Genomic DNA, 27,699 nt, shown 5'->3' on the forward strand with positions numbered 1-27,699 from the left:
ACAATCTATTTTTATTTTAGGAAATTATCTTCAATAACTAACTATCCATAAATTTCGGAATTTTTTGTTTTCGATTTTTGATCTCACTTAATATCAACCATTCCTTCGTTTTCTTGCTGGAATCTATCAGCATGTTCTTGGTACTGTGTTTTAACATTCAGATTCATACAGCTGTGTTTTAACAGCAAGCAGATTCATACAGTTGTGTTTTAGCATTCAGATTCAAACAGTTGTGTTTTAACAGCAAGCAGATGCATACAGTTGTGTTTTAGCATTCAGATTCATACAGTTGTGTTTTAACAGCAAGCAGATTCATACAGTTGTGTTTTAGCATTCAGATTCATACAACCGTGTTTTAACAGCAAGCAGATTCATACAAATGTGTTTTATCATTCAAATTCATACAACTGTGTTTTAACAACAATTCAGATTCATACAGCTGTGTTTTAACAGCAAGTAGATTCATACAAATGTGTTTTATCATTTAGATTCATACAGCTGTGTTTTAACAGCAAGCAGATTCTTGACGCTGTGTTTTAACAGCAAGCAGATTCTTGACGCTGTGTTTTAACAGCAAGCAGATTCTTGACGCTGTGTTTTAACAGCAAGCAGATTCTTGACGCTGTGTTTTAACAGCAAGCAGATTCTTGACGCTGTGTTTTACATGCCTCTCTACAATCATCAATTCAAACAGAAAAAACACAGCCAAGTTACAAGCAGATTAAGACCGAAAACATATATGCACTACAAGAACGTTAATCACAACACAAGATATGAATACCTAGTGAAGAAAAGGGGTATCAACAAGCCTTGGAACCGAAACCTGAATGCTTTTGGATCCTGTTTTGCGTCGCCAACAGCAAAGGGGAGTAGAGATCGCAGGTTTTATTATGTTTAGGGTTGGATTGGAGAGAGAAAGAGAGAAAATCAAATCAATAATGGAGAGAGAGAGAGGGAAAATCCCATGAAAGTAGGGATTGCAGTTATCTAATTGATTTAAAAAAAGGTCATTTGACAAATTTGCCCCTATTCATTTAAAATAATCAATTAATTAAACTCAAATATTACAAGATTGCCATTGATTTAATCTCAACCATTAAACACACCAATCGGATGGACCAGATCGCTTCCTAGACTTTCTAGGAAAAACACACTTTCCGTGCGAACCCTACTCTCTCTCTCTCTCTCTATATATATATATATATATATATATATATATATGTATATGTATATAGGGGAGGGTTTAAATGAGAACGCTAAATATTGTGAGAACCGCGAGAACCAATGTGAACACACCAAAAATGCCTAAAAATAGCTAAAAATCACACAATTTTTTTTTAAATATTTTTTATATAAAAATCGCTACTTTTCGAAGTCAAAAAAAAAAAAAATTTAAATTTAACAAAAAAAAAAAGATTTTTTGTTGCCACTAAAAGTAGCGATTTGAGCATAAAAAATATTAAATTTTTTTTTAGATTTTTTTTGATTTTTTTTAGGTTTTTTGGGGGTTTAGTTTTTAGCATTTTAGCTTGGGGGGTGGGGGGGGTTAGGATTTTGGGGGGTGGGGGAGGGGGGTTTAGGTTTTTTATTTTTTTTATTTTATTTTTTTTTTGGGGGGGGGGGTTAGGTTTTTTTAGGTTTTTTTGGGGGTTTTAGTTTTTAGCATTTAGCTTTGGGGGGGGGGGTTAGGTTTTTTTAGTTTTTTTTTAGGTTTTTTTTAGCTATTTTAGGTTGTGTTCCCATTGGTTCTCAAGGTTCTCACAATAAGGGTGGTTCTCGCATGAGCCCCTCCCTATATATATATATATATATATATATATATATATATATATATATATATATATATATATATATATATATATATATATATATATATATAATGGTTCAAATGAAAACCACTTTTATTGTGAAAACTCGAAAACTAACTAAAAAAAGCCTAAAAAACACACAAAATTTTTTTTTTCAATTTTTTTTATAAAAATCGCTAGTTTTTATATATAAAAAAAACTTTTTTTCAAAAAAAAAAAAAAAAAAATTTTGTGTAGTGCACATGTGTAATAATACACATGTGTAGTACACATACATATGTGCAGTATTACACATGTGCACTACACAAAAACTTTTTTTTTTTTTTGAAATTTTTTTTTATATTAAAAAACCTGCGAAATTTTGATTGCAAAAAAAAAAAAAATTAAAAAAATTTTTTTTTTGTATGTTTTTTTGGCTTTTTTTAATTAGTTTTCGAGTTTTCACAATAACTAGTGGTTTTCATTTGAACCTTCCCCTATATATATATATATATATATATATATATATATATATATATATATATATATATATTGGGGAGGGTTATCTTGAGAACACTAAATATTGCGAGAACCGTGAGAACGAATAAAAAACCCAATCAAAACCAATTTTTTTAATACAAACCTCATTGTAATTAAAATACAATATCAAAAAAAGAATTTACAACATCAAATAATTCATTTCTCCTCTCAAAATCACTTTTGTTAGAATTTTTACACATGTGTAAATATAACAAATTTACACGTGTATATGGCAAACTTACACATGTAAATTTCTTTTATTTACGAATTCAGGTAAATTTAAACGTATAAATGAAATTTATAACATTGTATTCGAATAAAAATGATAAGTGTAAAAAGAAATTTTGAATTTGAATTGTTTTTGACAAAGTTCTTGCTGTTTTTTTATTTGTTCTCACGGTTCTCGCGATATTTAGCGTTCTCATTTAAACCCTCCCCTATATATATATATATACATATATATATATTATATATATATATATAGGGGGCCGCTAAAATGAAAACCACCTTCACTTGGCGAAAACCGTGAGAACCACTTTTCAACCATTGGATCTTGGAGATGGATTAATGAGATTAAAAATAATTAAAACTAATATTAAATCCTTTTGTCTTATTATGTTTTTAATATTTTAATATCAAAATGGTAGTTTAGTAAATTTGTTTTTTTGTCTTATTTGTATTTAATGTTTTTTATTACTTTTTTGTCTCATTATATTCATTGTTTTTTTTGGTAAAAACATATTTTTTATATTAAAAAACATTTTATAATCATATATTTTTTTTTACAAAATAAACAATCTTTTTAAAGATTTAAAAAAAAAAAATTTACGAGCTGTTTTTTTACGCCCCGTTTTTTACGTGTCGTTTTACGCCCCATTTTTTACGAGCCCTTTTTATGCGCCGTTTTTTACGCCCCTTTTTACGCGCCGTTTTTTACGCCCCTTTTTTCACGCCGTTTTTTACGCGGCGTTTCTTACGCCCATTTTTTACTCGCCGTTTTTTACGCGCCGTTTTTTTTACGGACAACTTTTTTTTACGAATGACTTTTTTTACGAAAGAAAAAAAACGGCGCGTTAAAAAACGAGGTGTAAAAAAGGCTCGTAAAAAACCGGGTGATAAAATGGCGCGTAAATATGGGGCGTAAAAACGGCGCGTAAAAACGGGGCGTAAAAAACGGCGCGTAAAAAAACGGGCAAAAAACGGCACGCAAAAGCGGGGCGTAAAACGGCCCGTAAAAAAACCGCGCGTAAAAAAGGGGTGTAAAAACGGTGCGTAAAAAAGGGCTCGTAAAAACGTTTTTTTGGTAAAAAAATCTTGAAAAAATCTGATTTTAAAATTTTGTTTAATAAAAAAATTGATTTTTATTAAAAAATAATTAATGTAATGAGACAAAAAAAGGTAATAGAAAACAATAAATATAATAAGACAAAAAAAAACAAATTATGAGAGAAGAGAGAGAAACTGATTGATGTTGTTGATGTGTGATTGAGAGAGAAAGAGAGAAGACTTTAAAAGAGATTTAACTTATGGCAAATTGGATTTAAATAATCCCAACTCACTGTTATTGGCCAATAATAATCCCAACTCATTTAATCACCAATAATAATCCGAACTATTCACTTTTGTTTGTAAAATACTCCCAGTTAAAAAAACACTAACTAGGTTAAAAAATTGTTGATGTGGCATCTGATGTGGCCCTTTTAGCTGATGTGTCATATGACGTGGCATTTTTTATGACGTGGCAGCTGATGTGGCGGTCTACGTGGCATTTTTGATGACGTGGCAGTTGATGTGGCATTTTTTGATGACGTGGCAACTGATGTGGCAGGTGACATGGTAAGCCACATCAGCAAATTTTAACCTAGTTAGTGTTTTTTTAACTGGGAGTATTTTACAAACAAAAGTGAATAGTTCGGATTATTATTGGTGATTAAATGAGTTGGGATTATTATTGACCAATAACGGAGTTGAGATTATTTAAATCCAATTTGCCTTAACTTATTGAGTAAATTAGTTTATTACTCTTTATGTTTAAAAATAATAGTGCATATGTGTCATAGTCTGATTGGTGGAGGGGAGTTCTCGTGGTTCTCGCAACTGTGGATGGTTTTCATTTTAGCGGTCCCCTATATATATATATATATATATATATATATATATATATATAGGAAGTGTAGGATACAAATACCCTTATCCTACATTACGTACGTTATATCCATGGCCGTACACGTGTCCTGATTCATTTTTCTTTCATAAGGTTAAATCAGACAATTTACTCAATCAGCTGAGGGCAAATTAGTGTATTTATTCAAGCAGCGAGAAGTTTGTTACACCACTATCCAGGTAATTATGATTTGTATCAGTTTCAAATTTTCATAATTCTCAAAACAATACACTGCAGTTTCGTTACACTGCAGTTTCGTTTTTGTGCGTTAGGGTTTGAATCGTTTGTTGTTATCAATGGATCCACAGAGCAGTACCGGACGAAACACAGATGTTGAGTTTGAAGATGCTTGATCGGTCGGTGATCAGGTTCAATTATCTCTTATCACAGAGTTACGATTGATGAAGTTATAAATCCTAATTCTGCAAATGCAAAACTAGAATCGTTTTTGTTTTCAAGAAAGCTTGATGCCACTTAGCTGCTTTCCCTTTAAGATGAGTAGAAGCATATCAAACTTTAAAGTTCTATGGACTTTCATCTACATTGAAAAAATGTTCACATTTATATATCCAATCATCTACTTCATTATCATCAAACTTGGGAAAATCTATCTTCCCAATTCTGTGTAGTCTTTCACTTCTATTGACCAGCTCAATCACTGTATTATTAACCATTATACTACTTGATTACCCATTCAACTTTCCTAATAATGCTTGTACATTCGCATTTAAATTTGCGAAAGATTGTTCAGATATTTGCATAAATACATCTGCCTTCAAAAGAGTAATACCATGTTGTCACACCCCGATATTTCCACGTATTACCGGTGGGCCCGGTGGGGAGTATCGTGACGTAGTTGATATCATCATAGTCAATAATCACAGTTCAATGCACAACGGAAGTCTAAAGTAAAAATATTATGAACCGATTCAAAAGTAACATAAAGTATTACACAACGAGTTGTAAAAAGATCCACAGGCGGATCAAAACAAAAGGAAATATTGTTCAACAAATGTAAGCATCAAAGGCTTCCAAGACTCTTTATTTGATACTAGGAGTAGCCAGCCCATTTCGAATAGTACCTGCACTTAACCTGTTTGGAAAATACGTCAGCTTACACTGGTAAATACAATTAACTGACTCTTTTTGAAAAGTGTTTATAAAATTTATTTATATGCACAAGGCACCAAAATTCATTTATAACTTGGGATAATTATTTAAAAATAATCTTGTAAAAAAATTATATGTTTGTTATACGTTCAGTAGCCCAGGTTAGATATACCGGGTTAAAGATTAATAGACACACCACAAAATATAGCCCACGGCGAGTTATTATCGGACAGGCGGGTATATCTTTTTACATACGCACCGGCAGGTGTATGCCTACACACCGTGCTTAAGTCGTGGCCATTTCAATGAATGAGCCGAGGATATCCAGGACATGGTCATTAACCCCCCAAAGGTTTTGATGTGTGTAAAATGCAACATATAAATTACATCAAATGAGGCATAAAACTAACCCTTTTTAAGTACTAATGTTGGAAAAAGAGTGTTTTTGTCTTCCTTTTGTATTTTCAGGATTAAATAAGCTCAAATTCACAAAAGAAGCAAAAAGACAGCTAAATCTAGCATAAATACAAGAAAAGGAACATAAGTGGATTGCCCGACCCCTCAACAGCATCCTCCCAAGCAAAATAGAGAAGGCAGAAGACTGAACACGCCCCGTGCTCAGTCAGCACGGGGTCGTGCCCAAGAAGCAGCAGAAAAGACAAACCCATAGAAGCTTCTATTGCCCACCACGGGGCCGTGCCCAGCGAACACGGGGGCGTGGCGAAAGTACAGCAGGCGCATTAATTGTAATTGCGAATTACAATTAATGAAGAGAGAGAGTGTCAGACAGGCACGGGGCCGTGTCCAGCGGACACGGGGCCGTGCCCAGCCTTCTGTTCAGCCTATAAATAGGAGTGCTTGGCTTCATTGCAACTCATCCCTTGGCACACCACCTCTCTCACACTTCATCCACCACCCACCACCATCACAACACCATCATCCACCACCATCATCCATTGTCCATCATAGAGTGTGTGAGTCGTCTCGGGATCCAAGATTGATCGTAAGAGTTCTTGACAATCAAGGCCATGTTTGCCTAAGTCTCTTACATCACTTGGTGAAGACAAGTGTTTAGTATAATACTTTGTATTCTTAATCTTTTGCACTTTTTATTTGGTTTTGTATTAATGACTTTAATAACTAGTTGCTTATGTTGAAGGTGATCTTTCCTTATCGTTTGTCCGTGGTGTCTTGGCATTATTTTACTGTCTATATAAAATAAAAGATTTTCACCATTCATATCTCCACGGTCTATATGGAGGTATGTTGGCTACCTGGTCGGGGGTTAAGGGAACGGTTTGGTAAGGGTCTTGCCCTTGTTCAGCGTTTAGAGGTCCTGCAAGGGACCTGGGTCAAATTTAGTAGGATCTCCTTCAATGCCCATAGGTATTGGATGGCGGGGATCCAAACTCTTTGACCCCCTCATAAGTTAACTACTATTAATACTATAACCCGGCTATTTAGGACTGTATCCCTGCTGACCCAGACTACTTAGTCGAGGGTAACGTCACCGCCAAAAGCGGGGCCTACCATAATTTGCATTAATAACTTAATTCATTATCTTTCAATAATCCGACCCTTTAGGATTGTATCCTTACTGACTCAAACTACTGGGTTGAGGGTAACGTCGCCTTCAAAAGAGGGGCCTACTACAATAACTAAGATAATCTCTTGAACAAGTGCAAAAGTGCGAAAATAATCAAAGGTTATACTAATACACGAGTCGGATCCAAGTGATTCATCTTGTCTATCTGTTTTTATTTTATTTTGTTTTCAGCATTTAGTTAGTTTTTATTTTCTTAGTTTAAAAATCTTTTCTAACTTTTTGATTTGATTAGACGTTGAGGATAAACCGGTACTAAAAGCTCTTGTGTCATTGGACGACCTCGGTATCTTACCAACACTATACTACGTCCACGATGGGTGCACTTGCCCATATGTGTGTTTAGTGTTAGTAAATATCGTGTTTTATAAATTTAAAACTTGGCTAAAAGTGTAAAAAGGGCTTAAATATACATCTAAAATATAACACACTTCACGCACATCAAGTTTTTGGCGCCGTTGCCGGGACACAAGGATTTTAAGAAAGTTAGGAATCAACGGCCTAATCATATTTTTATTTTTCTTTTTAATTTTTTAGGATTTTCTTAGTTTTTCAGCTTCTGCAGAGCTCAGCACGGGCCGTGCCTGGTCGGACACGGCCCGTGCCCAGCGTTGTTACTGGCAGTTTTTAGTTTTCCAAGTTACTGAAGGCTAACCACGGGGCCGTGTCGGTGCAACACGGGGCCGTGTCCAACTCTCCAGTAACTGGGATCTGAAAAACAATCACCGTAACTCCGACCACGGGCCGTGTTCACTGAACACGGGGCCGTGGTGAACCTTCTGACCAGCATTCTTTTTTGTTTTTATTGCAGGACTTGGAACCAGACGCCACCCCTACGTAGTGTATGAGCTCCAGTTCTAATAAGGACATAAAGGAACCTCTAGAAGAACCCGAACGCTTTCTGAGAAAAAGACTAAAAGCCAAAAACCAAGAGAAAGTTTCAGGAAATCCACCCCTAATGGCGGATCAACGTACTCTCATGGATTATCTACGACCCACTGTAGGTAACCTCGGCGCCGCTATCAATGCACCGAATGTTGAAGCCAATAACTTCGAACTTCGGCCGCATTTGATACAAATGCTCCAAAACTCCGCAACCTTCCATGGGCTTGCGGACGAGGATCCCCATCTACATATTACTAATTTCTTAGAAATATGTGATACCTTTCGGATCAATGGAGCATCAAATGACGCCATCCGCCTTCGAATGTTTCCTTTCTCACTAAAAGACCGAGCAAAAGCTTGGCTTAACGCCCTCCCAGCTGGATCGGTAAACACCTGGGATGAACTAGCCCAAAAATTTCTATATAAGTATTTCCCTCCCGCTAAAATGGCTAAATTAATGACTGAAATTAATACATATTCACAAGAGGACGGGGAATCCTTATATGAAATTTGGGAAAGGTTCAAGGAGCTATTGCGAAAGTGTCCACATCACGGCCTTGCGATATGGCAAAAGTATCCACTTTCTATAATGGGTTGTTGCCACACACAAGGCAGACACTTGACTCTAGCTCCGGGGGACTTTTAGGTAATCGCCGCCCACATGAAATATATAACCAAATTGAGGAAATTGCTCAAACCAATTTCCAGTGGCACACTCCCTGAGGCAATAAATCTATTGCCCCGAGCGCCCATAAGGTTGATGAAAACACTTCCTTACAAGCCCAAATCGAAGCCCTTTCTTCAAAAATAAAAAAATTGGAAATGACAAAAATGGTCTCGGTTATGGCTTGTGAAGGGTGTGGTGGGCCACATGAAAATTGGAGTTGTATGAAAGAAACGGACGATCAACAAGAGTCGGTAAGCTACATTGACAATAGACCTAGGCCGTCGGGTCCTCCAACGGGCACTTACAACCAAGGATGGCGAAATCATCCTAACCTTGGTTGGAGAGAACCCGACAATAGTAGTAACCAACAAAACCAACGAACAAACTTTCAACAACCAAGAAATGAGTCACAAAATTTCACTCAACAACAAGGTGGACGAGAAAGGCTTAAAGATACTGTATCTCGCCTCATCTCCGACACTGAAAAGAAAAACTCGGAAAGGTTTCTACAATTAGAATCAAATTTTAGAAATCAACAAGCTAGTATTCAAAACATAGAAAAACAATTAAGTCAACTAGCCCAAAATTTTTCCGAGAGACCACCAGGCGCATTACCAAGCAATATCGAAACAAACCCAAAGGCGCAAGTTCATCTCATCACGTTACGAAACCGTACCGTGGGGCCTGCGGAAGCGCCACCACCAACCGAGGAGACTACACCACCACCTCTGCAAGAAAAGGGCTCCCCTCCATCATCAGAGCCTATCAAAGCTCCTCGAGTTCCATACCCCGGTAGGTTAATTTGTCAAAAGACCAATGAGCAATTCGCAAAATTCGAAAGTCTACTAAAACAATTGCATGTCAACATTCCTTTTATTGATGTCCTAACCCAAATGTCTAAATATTCTAAGTTCATGAGGGACTTTGTCACACCCCAACCGATGGCGGAATCATCGGGGCGCGGCACTAGGCGAATCAGATTGCTCAAGAGAATCCATAACAACTATATTGCGATAATATCCATTACATTTGTCATCCCATACTAACAAACAATACAATCACATAAGTTATCACAGATTTCTTGTCCGCTCGAACAATTCAAATCCGTCAACTTAGAATTTAGGTGTGTTTCTAGACTTCCTAGCTTGATTTGATGTAGACTTCGACTAATCCTACAAAATACGTTAAAATATTGTCAATACAAAAGTATTGGCGAGTATACAGGTTTGATATGTAATAGTATGATAGATTAAAGTGCTGCGAATTTCCATATGCATAAACGTAATACACGACATATATACTCACAAAACTGATACTACCAGCTAAGTCCTCGATGCTCGACTCTTCGATGGCATAACTAGACGCCGTCGGGCGCAATAGTACTATACTAGTCTGGGTGGGACGTCACGAGTATAAGTCCTAGCATACATGCAACTAGCATCACGTATATCTATGCAAACAGTTATTCGCAAGTGATAGATTAATAATTGGAACGATTCGTTTGATAAGTTCGATTTATAAGGAACGTATGTTACACCCAAAATTCGATAAAAAGGGGTCAAGTATACTCACAGTGCGTATTCGATTGGATTGACGGGATGGTGCCTGAGAATGTCCTGATTTCAGATTAATTGTATGAATATTGGGTTACGCGTTAAACGGTATCGAATTACGTGAAATTGGACGAAAAGTTGGATTGAGCTGGCCCATTCGGATGGACCGCTCGATCGGCCGGGCTGCTCGATCGAGTGGGCCGTTCGATCGAGTGGGCCGTTCGATCGGCTAGTCCAGCCAATCGGCTGGGCCGCTCGATCGACTGGGCCGCTCGATCGGCCAGCCTGTCCAGCTGTTTTCGATGATTTTCGAGTGTTCTTCGGTGTTTTTGGTCGAGACGTTGTTGTGACGCGTTGAACAACTGAAATTCCATCATTTCCGACCTGTTCTATCGGCCGGGAATCACCCCGTTCCATCAGAACTGGCCGTTCTTGGCGGTTTTTCCGTGTTTAACCCGAAATTGGTCGTCTCTTCGGTAGGAATCAGATCCTTGACCAACACGACACTAAGAATGAGTAGAAGGTCGGTCTAAGCTTTGTTTCTACCATTTTTGTGTATAGATCTGATATGAAAACCTTGATTATCCTTAAGAAATTTCTTAGATCTGAGTTGTTCCTAGTGGAATGAGGCCAACATTTGAAGTTCATAAGAACTTTGTGATGACATCACTCTGAACATCTCAAACCCATGGCTTCTTGATTAGAAAACATGGATTTGGACGAGATTCTTGAAGAATCGCATGGAAACCATTCGGGTCTGAGTTGTTCTTCATGGGATGACATCACCTTTGAAGAACTCCATGGTGACATCACCCTAGAACACTCCGAATCCGTTGATTTCACGGTTAAAAGTCGGATTTTGAAAGATAGAAAGATGAAGGATTGCATGTAGATCGAAGTAGTACAAGATTTGAGTTAAAAACTTACAAGAATCGCGAGAAATCGGAAGATTAAGGGGCTGGAATGTCTTGGTCGAGTGGCAGCAGCAACAACAAGTGTTTGGGGGTGAAGAGGGGGTATTTATAGGCAAGGAAGGAGGAAAAAGGACGAAAAGGTGGGCTGGATCGGTTGGCCCAACCGATCGGCTGGCCTGTCCGATCGGACGGCCCAACCGATCGGCTGGCCCGTTCGATTGGATGGTCCAGCCGGATGGCTGTTCTGTCTGATCGGCTGGCCCGTTCGATCGGGCGGCCCAGCCGATCGGCTGGCCCGTCCGATCGACTGGCCCAGCCGTTTGGCTGGCCCGTCCGTACGGAGGCCCTTGATCCTCGTTTTCGGTGCGATTTCGACAGTTTGGGCCATAATTTCATATATTTATATAATTATTTTATTATTTATTATAATTAATCACAAAAGGGTCGCGTATATACGTATCTATATATCCAATATTCGGTGTGATGATCGAGTTACGCGTGCCTTCGAGTGCGTTCTTCGATGTGATGTGCCACAATGATTATCGGGGCACTACTTGCTCGTGTTGCCGTCATCGTCATGATGACTGGAGACATGGTACTCACCCGATAGTCTTTGTTAGCGTTGTTTGTTTACGTTTTTGACACCTCACGGTTATCGAGGAGGGTAGATTAAGCCCTCGCTGAACATCATCGTGAGTGTTATAATTTATGAAAATAGGCTTGTAATAGCGATAGAATATGCGTAATTATTCGATTATACTTCAACATATCTGATATAGTTACATTATGATCCGAATCTCTGGTGCTAGGCGTAACGAGTATATCGATAGTAACAACGCACGAAAATGCGGGTTGTTACAGTCTCCCCTGCTTTAGGAAATTTCGTCCCGAAATTAATCCAATAATAGGGTCGAAGGAGTTGGTGTGAATGAGAGCGTCTAGATAAGCGAGCGATCGATTAAAGATTCGACGAGCGAGAGCGGTGAGCAAGTACGACTCGAATAACCATAAGCGATAACACACACACAAAAGCGATTCTCTAGCTTTTTAAATTTACGGATAATCGATTAATCCTTGAAGATATTCAGGAAAATCCCCTCATGGCGCGGCGTTGACTGTATCGATGTCCACACCAGCGCTATGGGGAGGGTTTTGTTAGTTTGATAGTAGATTTTTGAGTCACACATTTTAAAGGAATTTGGCGGCAAAATAAGTTTTAAGAAAGCTTTCCTACAACGTGGGTTCGAGCTGAAACTCGATTATCGAACCGTCGTTTTCGGGAAGATTTTTTTTTTGTCATTGCAAAAGTTTTTAAGGAAAAACTGAACTTATGAAACTTCCTTCGGGCACGGAGCTAAACTGATTCGATGTTTTCTCCATGTTGCAAGGAGATTTCACTTGTCCAACGGTTTTAACAAAATTTTATAAAAATCGGTTTTCTTTAACAGTACGGAAAAATAATTTACATCGAGCCCCACGTGGCACTTTCTCACGAAAGTTTGCTAATATGATTAAAACACTTATATATAGGAAGTACCAGCGGCGTATCCACGATGTTTTACCATATTACCTCTGTTTCGTGAGGCGGCGTCACGTGTGCCGATAAGACACGAATAGAATTTCGATCCCTCGGTCCAAGCGATAGGGTGCTAGACCGCATCGTGAATGGGAGCGAGTCGGTTGCAAGCAAGGCGTAGATAACGAATGCGAGTAGTTCGATCATACGAAACATTGATATGGCACACTGGGTTGGTCAACAATTGATAAGCGATAGCGAATGACGCGATTTTGATTCGACTAGTTGCGACTTCGATTTGTTCCACACAAACCTACATGGCTTGTTTCCACGAGAGTTGCTAATATAGAAAACACCACGTTTCCCATGTTAGTTTTGTCCCGTGAAGCGATGTCATGTACCCTAATTCTACACAACTGCGATGAATTTCAAGCGATAGCGAATATCGATAGGCAATAGACCCTGATAGATGATAAGCGACGATCGTTACGTTGTGAACGATATGCGATTCGATTGAGTTGAATACACCATAAACAGTAACCATTGCTAGCTCGCATGGCCTCTTCCCACGAAAGTCTGCTAATATGGTTAAAACACCACCATGTTTCGACCCTATTAGTTTTGTCTCGTGAAGCGAGGTCGTGCCTGCTAAGATAACACAGATAACACGAGTATCGATGAGTGATAGCGGCACGCGGTGAGAGTATCGAGTCGATGAAATAGGCGCGAAATGCGTTAAAGCGAAAAGCAACGAGTGATTTTCGGTACTCGTCTAGCGATCCGTAATAAGCGATCCACACCCGGCGGTAGAAGTTCGCACAATAGCTTAATAACCAGCGTTAGAGACTGCGAGATAACACACGATGCGTTTGCGATTTCGAGCCACATATCGAGTGATTTTGATTGCGAGATAGATCTAGCAAAACTGCGATTGAGTTACGATGTAGACTTATGACCAGTCTTGCGTTGCTCCAATTGCTCTTCGGGGTGAACTTACCCAAGTCCATCGATGTGGCAATTGTGTTGCGTACGCAAACTTACAAGAAGTCTCGCAGTGATGCGATTTTAGTTTTGTTACGCCTTGTGATTGATTTGTATTGTGTCGAAAATAACTATTATAATATAATAGGTCTAATAACGTCCAACTCCACATGGCACTTTCTTCACGAAGCTCCGGTAGTATGGTAAAGCACACCTTGCGTTACCCCTACTACTTATGCCCCGTGCCTTGGTGTCACACTTTGTTGACATGGCCAAGACCCTTGATCATGCTTTTAAACGTTATGACACCATTAGAACTTCACTACGATCTCCGTGCACTGACCAAGGTAATCCCGTGTGCACCCGCGATTAGTTGTTCCTTGCACGTCTATCGTACTTCATTCTAAGAGTGTTGTAAGGGTAAGATACGTTACATAGTACATAGTGCTAGCGTTTAGATGGTGCTCGAGTATAAGAGAAATAGAGTCCACATGCGACGATAGATGAAATAAGCTCCACACATAAAAGAAAACGATAGCGATAAGTCGTATTATTACAACAACATTAGAAGCAAAATAACGTTGCTGTGGAGAACACTAGCGGAGACTGCGGCTGTTGTTGACTTCCTTCAGAGTTGCAGTCCTGCGCGGCAGTGCTGTGTACGATGACCATACCAGTTGCAATTTGTGCAATAGCGACAATTTGCTTCTGGCGGGTGATGATACGTGCACGTGAAACACAGGGGATGGGGCCCATTGTAAGCACGTCTCGGTTGAACTGGGACTGATTGGAGAGGTTCGGGTTGCGGCAGTCCGGTTGTTGAAGAGTCTGGGCTCACGGTCTTTCGTTTGCGGCTAGGTTGCGCTTCCTGAGATGATGCAGTGTCGTTGTCGGATTTGCCTGATGATTTGACAGAGACATTGTCGGAGCGATCCTTAGAGGAATCTTCAGAGGAGTAGTCGGATGATTCCTCGTCCGATTCGCCAGAGGAATCGTCGGATGAGTTGATGATGATTGCCTGATGAGCTTGTTTGACAGGCTTCTTGGAGAAGAACCCGTCCAAGACTCGTTTGTTGTTGATCTCTGCGGCTAAACGGTAGGCTTCTTCAATGGTAGTAGGTCTTGCAGCTTCTACAAAATCGCCCACACTCTCAGGTAAGCCGTGGAGGTACTTCGCGATGGCTTTCCTTGGAGTGTCAACTTGACTTGGGCAGATAGCACTAAGCTGCTTGAACCTTGCTGTATAGCCAGCATTGTCACCTTCGGTTTGCTTGATTTCCCAAAATTCGTTTTCTAGCTTCTGGACTTTGTGAGGGGGACAATATTCTTCCTTCATGAGTTCCTTCAGCTCGTCCCAAGAGAGGGCGTAAGCTGCGGAGATCCCACGTTTGTTGCGTTCGACGGTCCACCAGTCGAGTGCTTGTGATTGAAATACCCCGGTAGCACAAGTAGTACGGAAACTATCGGGACACCCACTTTGTCGAAGGGTGACTTCGATAGAATCGAACCACGGGAACAGTTGGGTCACACCTCCTTCACCTGTGAATTCCATCGGGTCACAGGCTTTTTAAGTGTTTGTAGAGGAAGGTAGTTTGCGGCTCTTCCGTTTTAGAGTCCTTCGCGGCTCGAGCGTTGCTGAGAGAGTGCACTTGAGCGACAATTTGAGGAATGAGCTTGACCACTTCCTTGGTCACAGTCAAGGCAATCCTCTTATCGGCGCTTCGTCTGGCTCTTCTGCTAGCTATTCGTTTCGAGGTAGAGTTGTTGGAAGGCATCTAGACAGAGAGAGATTTGGAATGAGATTCGATCATAATGATTTTGAGTTTACGATGCGATTGAGCGCGGTCGAAACTTGTAACGTGCAATATAAATAGACTTCACATAGGAGCCACATAGGAGACACGAACTTCCTAGATTTTCACACAATGTCTTGATTGTACTTAGGTATAGATAGTTGTAGTTCATACTTACACACACATATATTACGGTTTAGAATGCGCGAGGACGCGTTAAGAGAGGGATTGCGAGAGAAATCGGACAATTGGACATTAGTTTTGTTGCGATCATTCGGTCTTTGTTTTGGATTGCGATGGCTGTGCGAGTTGTGTGCTTTGTAAAAAAGGGAGCGAAAATTGATAATCGCAATTAAACACATAAAACGTAACTGAGTTCATCAAATCGTAAAATCCGGTGAGTTGTAGGCTTATTAAGATACTCGGAGTGCCTCGGGTGTTTAGGCGTCGACTACCCAAGGTAACCCAATCACACCCAACAAGTTCGTGCACACGCGTTGACTCTGGGGGTTTATGCTTCCACTGGGATGCAACTTATGGCATTCATCCTCCAAGTCATCGTGAGGCTCGAGTCATTGTGATGGTCGAGTCCTTGGTGAGAGCTTTTTGAGAAATCTTCTAGGGAGTGGAACGGTTTATTAAGGTACGGGTTTCACCCCTGACTTAACGGTTTCGTTCCCAATTTGTGGTCACGCTCATCGAATGAATCCGAGAGCTCCACTAGAAGTTCGAAAGGGAGGCTTTCGTCGAGGTATGGATGTCACTCCCGACTCAACGAAAGATTCTCGTGCTAGAAAAATGCGCTGAGTGAGCAATCCTATCGAGAGTTACTGGTTTTCACACCTGGTCTCGATTGGATCGCTCGGTTGTGAGATGCGAGTATTTTCGAAACACATGTGTATTATGTCTGCCTTAGGAAAGGCTAGTAGTATTCCAACCTTAGGAAAGGCTTCTTCGTGTGAATTTGTAGTATGCGAGGTTCACACAAAGTCATAGTTTTTTTTTGCAATTTCTATCAGAAGCATCAGGTAGGCGCAATACAAACCCTACTGGGTTCGTACGAGGCAGCCTGTGGGTGCTTAGACTATAGATTAGGTCATTCTCTAAGACGTCGACCCGGACTAGGTCGAGTCTTGCCTAATTCCCTATAGTTATGGCTCTGATACCAATCTGTCACACCCCAACCGATGGCGGAATCATCGGGGCGCGGCACTAGGCGAATCAGATTGCTCAAGAGAATCCATAACAACTATATTGCGATAATATCCATTACATTTGTCATCCCATACTAACAAACAATACAATCACATAAGTTATCATAGATTTCTTGTCCTCTCGAACAATTCAAATCCGTCAACTTAGAATTTAGGTGTGTTTCTAGACTTCCTAGCTTGATTTGATGTAGACTTCGACTAATCCTGCAACATACGTTAAAATATTGTCAATACAAAAGTATTGGCGAGTATACAGGTTTGATATGTAATAGTATGATAGATTAAAGTGCTGCGAATTTCCATATGCATAAACGTAATACACGACATATATACTCACAAAACTGATACTACCAGCTAAGTCCTCGATGCTCGACTCTTCGATGGCATAACTAGACCCCTTCGGGCGCAATAGTACTATACTAGTCTGGGTGGGACGTCACGAGTATAAGTCCTAGCATACATGCAACTAGCATAACGTATATCTATGCAAACAGTTATTCGTAAGTGATAGATTAATAATTGGAACGATTCGTTTGATAAGTTTGATTTATAAGGAACGTATGTTACACCCAAAATTCGATAAAAAGGGGTCAAGTATACTCACAGTGCGTATTCGGTTGGATTGACGGGATGGTGCCTGAGAATGTCCTGATTTCAGATTAATTGCATGAGTATTGGGTTACGCGTTAAACGGTATCGAATTACGTGAAATTGGACGAAAAGTTGGATTGAGCTGGTCCATTCGGATGGACCGCTCGATCGGCCGGGCTGCTCGATCGAGTGGGCAGTTCGATCGAGTGGGCCGTTCAATCGGCTGGTCCAGCCGATCGGCTGGGCCGCTCGATCGACTGGGCCGCTCGATCGACTGGGCCGCTCGATCGGCCAGCCTGTCCAGCTGTTTTCGATGATTTTCGAGTGTTCTTCGGTGTTTTTGGTCGAGACGTTGTTGTGACGCGTTGAACAACTGAAATTCCATCAATTCCGACCTGTTCTATCGGCTGGGAATCACCCCGTTCCATCAGAACTGACAGTTCTTGGCGGTTTTTACGTGTTTAACCCGAAATTGGTCGTCTCTTCGGTAGGAATCAGATCCCTGACCAACACGACACTAGGAATGAGTAGAAGGTCGGTCCAAGCTCTGTTTCTACTATTTTTGTGTATAGATCTGATATGAAAACCTTGATTATCCTTAAGAAATTTCTTAGATCTGAGTTGTTCTTAGTGCAATGAGGCCAACATTTGAAGTTCATAAGAACTTTGTGATGACATCACTCTGAACATCTCAAATCCATGGCTTCTTGATTAGAAAACATGGATTTGGACGAGATTCATGAAGAATCGCATGGAAACCATTCGGGTCTGAGTTGTTCTTCATGGGATGACATCACCTTTGAAGAACTACATGGTGACATCACCCTAGAACACTCCGAATCCGTTGATTTCACGGTTAAAAGTCGGATTTTGAAAGATAGAAAGATGAAGGATTGCATATCGATCGAAGTAGTACAAGATTTGAGTTAAAAACTTACAAGAATCGCGAGAAATCGGAAGATTAAGGGGCTGGAATGTCTTGGTCGAGTGGCAGCAGCAACAACAAGTGTTTGGGGGTGAAGAGGGGGTATTTATAGGCAAGGAAGGAGGAAAAAGGAGGAAAAGGTGGGCCGGATCGGTTGGCCCAACCGATCGGCTGGCCTGTCCGATCGGACGGCCCAGCCGATCGGCTGGCCCGTTCGATTGGATGGTCCAGCCGGATGGCTGTTCTGTCCGATCGGCCGGCCCAGCCGATCGGCTGGCCCGTTCGATCGGGCGGCCCAGCCGATCGGCTGGCCCGTCCGATCGACTGGCCCAGCCGTTTGGCTGGCCCGTCCGTACGGAGGCCCTTGATCCTCGTTTTTGGTGCGATTTCGACAGTTTGGGCCATAATTTCATATATTTATATAATTATTTAATTATTTATTATAATTAATCACAAAAGGGTCGCGTATATACGTATCTATATATCCAATATTCGGTGTGATGATCGAGTTACGCGTGCCTTCGAGTGCGTTCTTCGATGTGATGTGCCACAATGATTATCGGGGCACTACTTGCTCGTGTTGCCGTCATCGTCATGATGGCTGGAGACATGGTACTCACCCGATAGTCTTTGTTAGCGTTGTTTGTTTACGTTTTTGACACCTCACGGTTATCGAGGAGGGTAGATTAAGCCCTCGCTTAACATCATCGTGAGTGTTATAATTTATGAAAATAGGCTTGTAATAGCGATAGAATATGCGTAATTATTCGATTATACTTCAAACATATCTGATATAGTTACATTATGATCCGAATCTCTGGTGCTAGGCGTAACGAGTATATCGATAGTAACAACGCACGAAAATGCGGGTTGTTACAGACTTCCTCACTCATAAAAAGAAAATTGAAACGTTGCAATTAGTTAACTTAGGCGAAGAATGCTCTGCCCTCGTACTCAACAAACTCCCCCAAAAGAAGATCGATCCCGGAAGCTTCACAATTCCTTGCTCGATCGGGGACTCCCCCGTTCGTAATGCACTGGCCGACCTTGGGGCTAGCATTAACCTCATGCCCTCATCAATGTTCAAAAGACTCGGCCTAGGAACAACGAGTCCTACAAAAATGAGCATACAACTTGCTGATCGATCCGTCAAATTCCCACAAGGTGTCATCGAAAATGTCCTAGTAAAGGTAAACAAATTTGTCTACCCGACCGACTTTGTTATACTTGATATGGAAGAAGACACCGAAGTCCCCCTCATACTAGGGAGACCGTTTCTAGCCACCGCACAAGCCGTGGTAGACATGAATGACGGAACGCTCACCTTAAGGTACGGAGATGATGAAGTAAAGTTCGGGGTTGGGAGGCGAATAGAGGACGATGACCCGGTCAACTACATGAAGGTTATTGATTCGAGTTTGGATGCCGCTCTCCGACGGTGCAACATGGGATGCAAAACATCCCACTCAGAAAATATATAACCTCACTTTGGGTCTAGCTAAGGACCCTTATAAACGTAGCACACCACGGAGGCATTCCGCGGAACTATCCTTAGCTTAGTTTAATCTTTTAGTTTTAATTTGCAGAAATAAAACACACTCATGGTCGTAAAGGATGAAAAGGGAAACGAGAAACATGGCCCCATGCACAAGAACAAGGCAACCCGACATCAATTTCTCCATTACAGTAGGTTCAACACGGGCCGTGCTCAGCCAACACGGCCCCGTGCTGAACCCCCTGCAGAAAAATGCCCAGTTCAGGTAACTGGACACGGGCCGTGTTCACCAGACACGGCCCCGTGCTGAACCCCCTGCAGAAAAATGCCCAGTTCAGGTAACTGGACACGGGCCGTGTTCACCAGACACGCCCCCGTGTCCAGGCTTCTGTTTCTTTTTCTTAATTATCGTTACTGGCACCTGACCACGGGGCCGTGTCCGGTCCCCACGAGGCCGTGTCCAGACTGCCAGTAACATTAATTTTTGCTTTTAAAAACCATGTTACACATTCAATCAACCTAAAAAATTATTTTTGGGACACATTGAGGACAATGTGTAATTTAAGTGTGGGGGGGGGGGGATGCTAAAACCTTGAAATTTTGCAAATCCTAATAACAAGCCTTACACAAAACTCTATTGGAACCGCTAATCACCCCAATTTTTTTTCAAAAATTTCCATTTTTTTTACTTGTCTAAAGTTTAAGTTGGGAATTCTAAGATTAATAAGGTTATATTTTTACAAGTTTACAACCGATAGCGTCATGATAAAAAGAACTAACATAAGAAAATTATGAAACGGCATGATAAGCTTAGTTAAAGTTCGATTATATATACTTGATCACATAGAAAAAACCCATTCCCACAAAAAGTGAGTTTTGAGCCTTTATTGAGCATACAAATACACATCTTTAGACTAAATGCTCATTTTTCGTTTCTTGTGTGAATAGCCGCTTGGTTCTTACGACTCTAGAACTTGCCACGACAATTCATTCCCGGTCCTTACCAACTTAAACCCAAGTAAGTAAAGGGTGGAGGCATTAGGACTAACCCTTTTTCTTTCTACACCATTATTTTTCATTTTTTTACCACCTACCTAAAATCCCCATAGTTAACCCCTTTGAGCCTAAACCTTTCATTTCTTTACCTTAAAACCCTTTTACCCACCAAAACCCTTTTTATTTTTTTACCCTTCATTTTAGTAACAAGCTCGGTTTTCGTGTGACTAAAAAAATGATGATGAAGTAAGAAATAAACAAACAAAGCTCTTAAAACAAAAAGCTTGTTTGAAGAAATACTTCATTAGGAATAAAAGTCACTAAAACAAAATGTTTTACGAAAACCGACGCTTTTTACGCTTTTCGCCCTTTTCTACTAACCACTAACCCAACTACCCACCTTTAACCCAAGCCTTTACCCAAAAAGTCCTCTTGATATTTACAAAGGTAACAAGTTAAAAAGGAGGAGGATTGATTGCTTGGCAAGCCTATGGTAGGAATAAGTTCCACGCCGCTCTCGAGTGATTCACTAAAAATACACCTTCGGCCGAGTGTGAGTGATTTCTCCCGTGAGGTATGTGAACTTGTATATAAATGGAATTTTAAAAAGGCATGCTATGCCCAAATAAGTAATTTATCCTATGAAACGTTCTAAATAAATCATAACGAATAGGATTGTAAATAAATGAAAATAAAACCAAAAAGATCTCGGATTCCCGACACTCTATGACAAGCCAAAACCTTCTCTTCTACCCATTCCATTTGGGAGTGTAAGCCACGTATTAAAGAGTTTTGCTTGAGGACAAGCAAAAATTCAAGTGTGAGGGTATTTGATGTGTGTAAAATGCAACATATAAATTACATCAAATGAGGCATAAAACTAACCCTTTTTAAGTACTAATGTTGGAAAAGAGTGTTTTTGTCTTCCTTTTGTGTTTTCAGGATTAAATAAGCTCAAATTCACAAAAGAAGCAAAAAGACAACTAAATCTAGCATAAATACAAGAAAAGGAACATAAGTGGATTGCCTGACCCCTCAACAGCATCCTCCCAAGCAAAATAGAGAAGGCAGAAGACTGAACACGCCCCGTGCTCAGTCAGCACGGGGCCGTGCCCAAGAAGCAGCAGAAAAGACAAACCCATAGAAGCTTCTATTGCCCACCACGGGGCCGTGCCCAGCGAGCACGGGGGCATGGCGAAAGTACAGCAGGCGCATTAATTGTAATTTCGAATTACAATTAATGAAGAGAGAGAGTGTCAGACAGGCACGGGGCCGTGCCCAGCGGACACGGGGCCGTGCCCAGCCTTCTGTTTAGCCTATAAATAGGAGTGCTTGGCTTCATTGCAACTCATCCCTTGGCACACCACCTCTCTCACACTTCATCCACCACCCACCACCATCACAACACCATCATCCACCACCATCGTCCATTGTCCATCATAGAGTGTGTGAGTCGTCTCGGGATCCAAGATTGATCGTAAGAGTTCTTGACAATCAAGGCCATGTTTGCCTAAGTCTCTTACATCACTTGGTGAAGACAAGTGTTTAGTATAATACTTTTTATTTTTAATCTTTTGCACTTTTTATTTGGTTTTGTATTAGTGACTTTAATAACTAGTTGTTTATGTTGAAGGTGATCTTTCCTCATCGTTTGTCCGTGGTGTCTTGGCATTATTTTACTGTCTATATAAAATAAAAGATTTTCACCATTCATATCTCCACGGTCTATATGGAGGTATGTTGGCTACCTGGTCGGGGGTTAAGGGAACGGTTTGGTAAGGGTCTTGCCCTTGTTCAGCGTTTAGAGGTCCTGCAGGGGACCTGGGTCAAATTTGCCCTTGTTCAGCGTTTAGAGGTCCTGCAAGGGACCTGGGTCAAATTTAGTAGGATCTCCTTCAATGCCCATAGGTATTGGATGGCGAGGATCCAAACTCTTTGACCCCCTCATAAGTTAACTACTATTAATACTATAACCCGGCTATTTAGGACTGTATCCCTGCTGACTCAGACTACTTAGTCGAGGGTAACGTCACCGCCAAAAGCGGGGCCTACCATAATTTGCATTAATAACTTAATTCATTATCTTTCAATAATCCGACCCTTTAGGATTGTATCATTGCTGACTCAAACTACTGGGTTGAGGGTAACGTCGCCTTCAAAAGAGGGGCCTACTACAATAACTAAGATAATCTCTTAAACAAGTGCAAAAGTGCGAAAATAATCAAAGGTTATACTAATACACGAGTCGGATCCAAGTGATTCATCTTGTCTATATGTTTTTATTTTATTTTATTTTCAGCATTTAGTTAGTTTTTATTTTCTTAGTTTAAAAATCTTTTCTAACTTTTTGATTTGATTAGACGTTGAGGATAAACCGGTACTAAAAGCTCTTGTGTCCTTGGACGACCTCGGTATCTTACCAACACTATACTACGTCCACGATGGGTGCACTTGCCCATATGTGTGTTTAGTGTTAGTAAATATCATGTTTTATAAATTTAAAACTTGGCTAAAAGTGTAAAAAGGGCTTAAATATACATCTAAAATATAACACACTTCACGCATATCAGGTTTAAAACAAACAAAACATTTTAAACGGGTTATCTCAATGATTTAACCATTATTCGATTAAAAATTCAATACCCGACCAAGCGGTATTAATAAATACCGTACTCCAAGCCCGTATAACGGAAAATAAGTTAAAAGTGTTTACCTGAGCTAAAATATAAATTTTAATCCCAGCCGTGTAACCAAACAACAAGTACGGTAGCTTTTACTGGTCTCCTAAATCTGGAACAAAGGTTTTAATAACCTATTAGATTCCTAACGGGTCTTATGTAAGCTTAAACTTAGACCGATTAGTTTTAAAGGAAGGCTTATGGTTCAAAACGCAAGATTAAGCGAAGACCGGATTAGAATGTGATTTAGACCCGAAAAGTATGAAGACTTGTATAATATGGGAAAACTAAACACATTCTAGAATTTGAAGAGAAATTGATAAGGTTTGACCCGTTTCGGTTAATTCATGCAAACTAGTTACATAAACCGTACCGAACGCGGAAATGCATAACGGGTAACCAAATAAGTCATGTACATGTTCCACAAGTTAATATGCTTAGAATATTTTATGATATCAGCAGGATACCTTCCATTATGCCCAAAACGAATTTAACATCAAATTAAGCCCCGAAAGGGCATTTTGGTCATTTTAAAGTTTATAAAAGAGGTTAAATAGAAATCTGAGGGTCTGGTCTAAAATAATCAGTAAAAATATTTATTTTACTAAGTTATATCAGTAAGATATCATATATATGTGAAATTTATCTTTTATGACAAAACTATGCACGGAAGGGGCATTTTGGTCATTTCACATAAGCTTTAAAGGTCAAATTCGGAAATCTGAGTTTAAAACTTTTACTTAGTGTTAAAATATAAAAATTTATTCATAACATCAGTAGGTAACAAGTCTTAGGCGCCACATATGGTTTTAAACCATACTATGCGATGAAATCGCATAAAAGTCGGTATTTGACGATATTCGGGTTAAATAAGAATTCTGAGATTTTGATCAGCCCTTACTATTTAAAATAATTTATTTGATGTATAAAATCAGTAGAAAAAGATTTGATATGTAAAGGACGTGTAAAACTCATTTTATTAGCAAAAAGGGCAAAACCGCCAATTACCGAATCAATGCAAGAACCCTATGTTATGATCAGTTTAAAATTTAAAAAAAAATTCCAAAAATCCCTAAATATTATATAATAACAGTGGGTAGAAAGTTTGGTGTCAAAATTTGGGTTTAAATGGGTTTTATGCCAAAAATGCCGTTTAATTAATAAAAAGCTTTCTATTTACGATATCGAGCATAACTCCTAATTTAGACTACAAACTGATGTCAAACTTTTAGGACATACTTCAATATCAGTAATAAAGGTTTTTGTCCTCTCACATTTTCAAAAATCTCGTTTTAATATCAAAAGGGCATAATGGTTAACATTTAAGCAATTAACGGAAACATGCAAATGATTTGGATTACAAAGGAACCATATTGTATAATCTCAGAGGGTTATACTAAAATGTAATATGGTCCTAATGGAACCCTAAGGCATATCTAAACTAAGCTAAATCGGGTCAGAACTGAAAGTCAAAGCAAAAGTCTACTTTTGCGACTTTCGGTTGCGAACCGAGCCTAAACTCAGAATTGTCGGGTTGAACATGCATAGACACGTTCTTATATTATTTACCAAGTTATTTTAGTGTTAAAACATGTTCCATAACCTCTGCATTGCTAGTTATGAATTTTTTTGCAAAAATAGGTTCTGTTGACTTTTTAATAATAAGTTTGACCCGACAATTGACCAAGTTAGAGTGAGAATCAGTAGGTGTCCTTTTAAGGGTTTATTACCTACATAATTACCAACTCATAGCCACTTTAAATTCGAAAAATGGCTGGACCATTAGTGATTAATCACTAAGTCAAAGCTTAATTACGATGGCTTTGACTTTTGGTCATTAGACTAATAAAACTTGAACTTAAGAGGCTAAGAACACTTACTAGGGTGCTTAGCACGAGTATGGAGCTTTAGAAAACTTCCTTGAGTTCTAGAAGGCTCCCAAGAGTGAGTTGTGAATAAATTTTGAAGTGAATGCAAGAATAATGCAAACAAAGGGCCCTTATATAGGATTTCTAGAGCTTCAAGATTGATCCACATGCCCCTACAACTAATCCCTGATGATCCCAGGTGTCCCCTACGCATGAAAATCTATTGGCACAGTCCCTGGTATCGAAAAATGACATGCAAAGGCGGTGGAACTGGCTGGACATGCACCTGTCCACATTTTGGTCGCTGGTGACTTTACGCGGGCCGCATAGACTCTTTAATAGTCTTATGCGGGTCGCGACACTCCTCTTTGACCGGAAACAAACTTTCAGACTTGGCAGTTTTGGTCCCTGGTCCTTATTTAATTTAAATAACTTTTATTTATTGCATTTAGGACTCCCATAGTTAAATTTTAAGGACCTTGGGTCTTTATTTAACTCCGATAAGCTCCCGGTTAGTTCCACGATCACTCGAAAAGCCTTGAGTTTCAACGTTGACGCATTTGACCCTTATTTCTTGGAATTAATACTTTGATTATTTATGTGCATCGAAACTCCACGAATTTAACATCCGATATTCATGGAAGTATAGGGAAATATTACAAAGTCTCAGAAATGTTAAAAGGTCACTCAGAGGTAACTTTAAACATGTTGACACATTTAACCCTTATGCTTTGTAAACTTTTCAATTTAAGCACATACGACTTTCTAAGTTCGATAAATTATTCGTTAAAGAATACGAACGTCGTGTGAGGTCAATCAGAGGCATTAGAATGGCGTGTTGACACTTTGGACCCTTTTATTTATATATTTATATTGCTTGACAACTTTAGTCCCTCTAGATCAATCTATTACACGTTTAAAGTCCAAGACACGTGTCTTTATTATATTGGACATGATTTTTACGAGGTGTTACATCCTCACCCCCTTAAAAGAAATCTCGACCTCGAGATTTACTGAAATAGGTGAGGGTGCTTCTGTTTCATCGTGGATTCAACCTCCCACGTATACTCTGGGCCTCAACGGGCATCCCGTTTAACCTTCACAATCGGCACATGCTTCCTTCGAAGCTTCTTAACCTGTCGATCTTCGATTGACAAAGGCTTCTCAACAAACTTTAAGCTCTCATCTATTTGCACGTCTTTATGCGACATTGCTAGCGACTCATCGGCTAGGCAATTCTTTAGGTTGCAGATGTGAAATACATTATGTATCCCACTAAGATCTTCTGGTAGATTTAGCTTGTAAGCCACTGTTTCGACACATTCGATGATCTTGAATGGTCCTATGTATCTTGGGCTCAATTTGCCTTTCTTGCCAAAACACATCACTCCTTTCCAGGGTGATACCTTAAGTAACACTTTATCACCTACCTCGAATTTCAGAGGTTTACGCCTTTTATCTTTGTAGCTTTTCTGCCTGTCCCTGGCAGCTTTGAGATGATCACGAATCTGAACAATCTTATCTGTCGTCTCCAGGACTATATCAGGTCCTGATAGTTGGACATCTCCAACTTCCGCCCAACAAACTGGCGTCCTACACTTTCTTCTATACAAAGCTTCAAAAGGTGTTGTTTGAATACTTGAATGATAGCTATTATTGTACGAAAATCCAATCAACGGAAGATGATCATCCCAACTTCCTCCTAAATCAATAACATAAGCTCATAGTATATCCTCAAGCGTTTGAATCCTGTCCATCCGTTTGAGGATGATATGCAGTGCTGAAATTTAATCGAGTGCCTAATGATTGCTGAAATCTTTTCCAAAAATGCGATGTGTATCTTGTATCCCTATCAGAGATAATAGACACTGGCACTCCGTGGAGAGATATAATCTCATCTACGTACAACTGAGCTAACTTGTCGGAGTTGTGGGTTTCTTTAATCGGCAAGAAGTGAGCTGACTTGGTCAACCTGTCAACTATAACCCAAATGGTATCATTTCCACGCTTTGTTCTTGGTAACCTAGTGATAAAGTCCATAGTTACCATTTCCCACTTCCAGGTGGGAAGTTCAGGCTGTTGCAGCAAACCTGGCGGCTTCTGGTGTTCGGCTTTAACTTGAGCACACGTCAAGCATTTTGCCACATAAGTGGCAATAGATTTCTTCAAACCTATCCACCAATAACTTGCCTTTAAATCCTGGTACATCTTATCACTGCCAGGATGATCAGAATACTTGGAACTATGGGCTTCTTGAAGAATCACATCCCTAAGTCCTCCATAGATTGGAACCCATATTCGACCATTCAATCTTAGAATTCCATCCTTGCCATACGATAATTGTTCAGCAGTTACTCCTAATTTCTCATTTGGGTAGTTAGCTTCAAAAACCGCTTCCTTCTGAGCGACTAACAATCTT

At 39.8% G+C, this 27,699-nt stretch overlaps 1 non-coding gene across 1 annotated transcript; it reads right to left on the reverse strand.

The window, feature by feature from the left end:
- Nucleotides 1-8,540: 8,540 nt before the first annotated feature.
- On the reverse strand, nt 8,541-8,647 carry LOC118481590. The gene has a single exon (XR_004865801.1). It is a non-coding gene; the product is annotated as a small nucleolar RNA R71 (small nucleolar RNA).
- Nucleotides 8,648-27,699: the final 19,052 nt, after the last annotated feature.

This window comes from Helianthus annuus, chromosome 8, assembly GCF_002127325.2.
Source record: "Helianthus annuus cultivar XRQ/B chromosome 8, HanXRQr2.0-SUNRISE, whole genome shotgun sequence".
Taxonomy (NCBI): domain Eukaryota; kingdom Viridiplantae; phylum Streptophyta; class Magnoliopsida; order Asterales; family Asteraceae; genus Helianthus; species Helianthus annuus.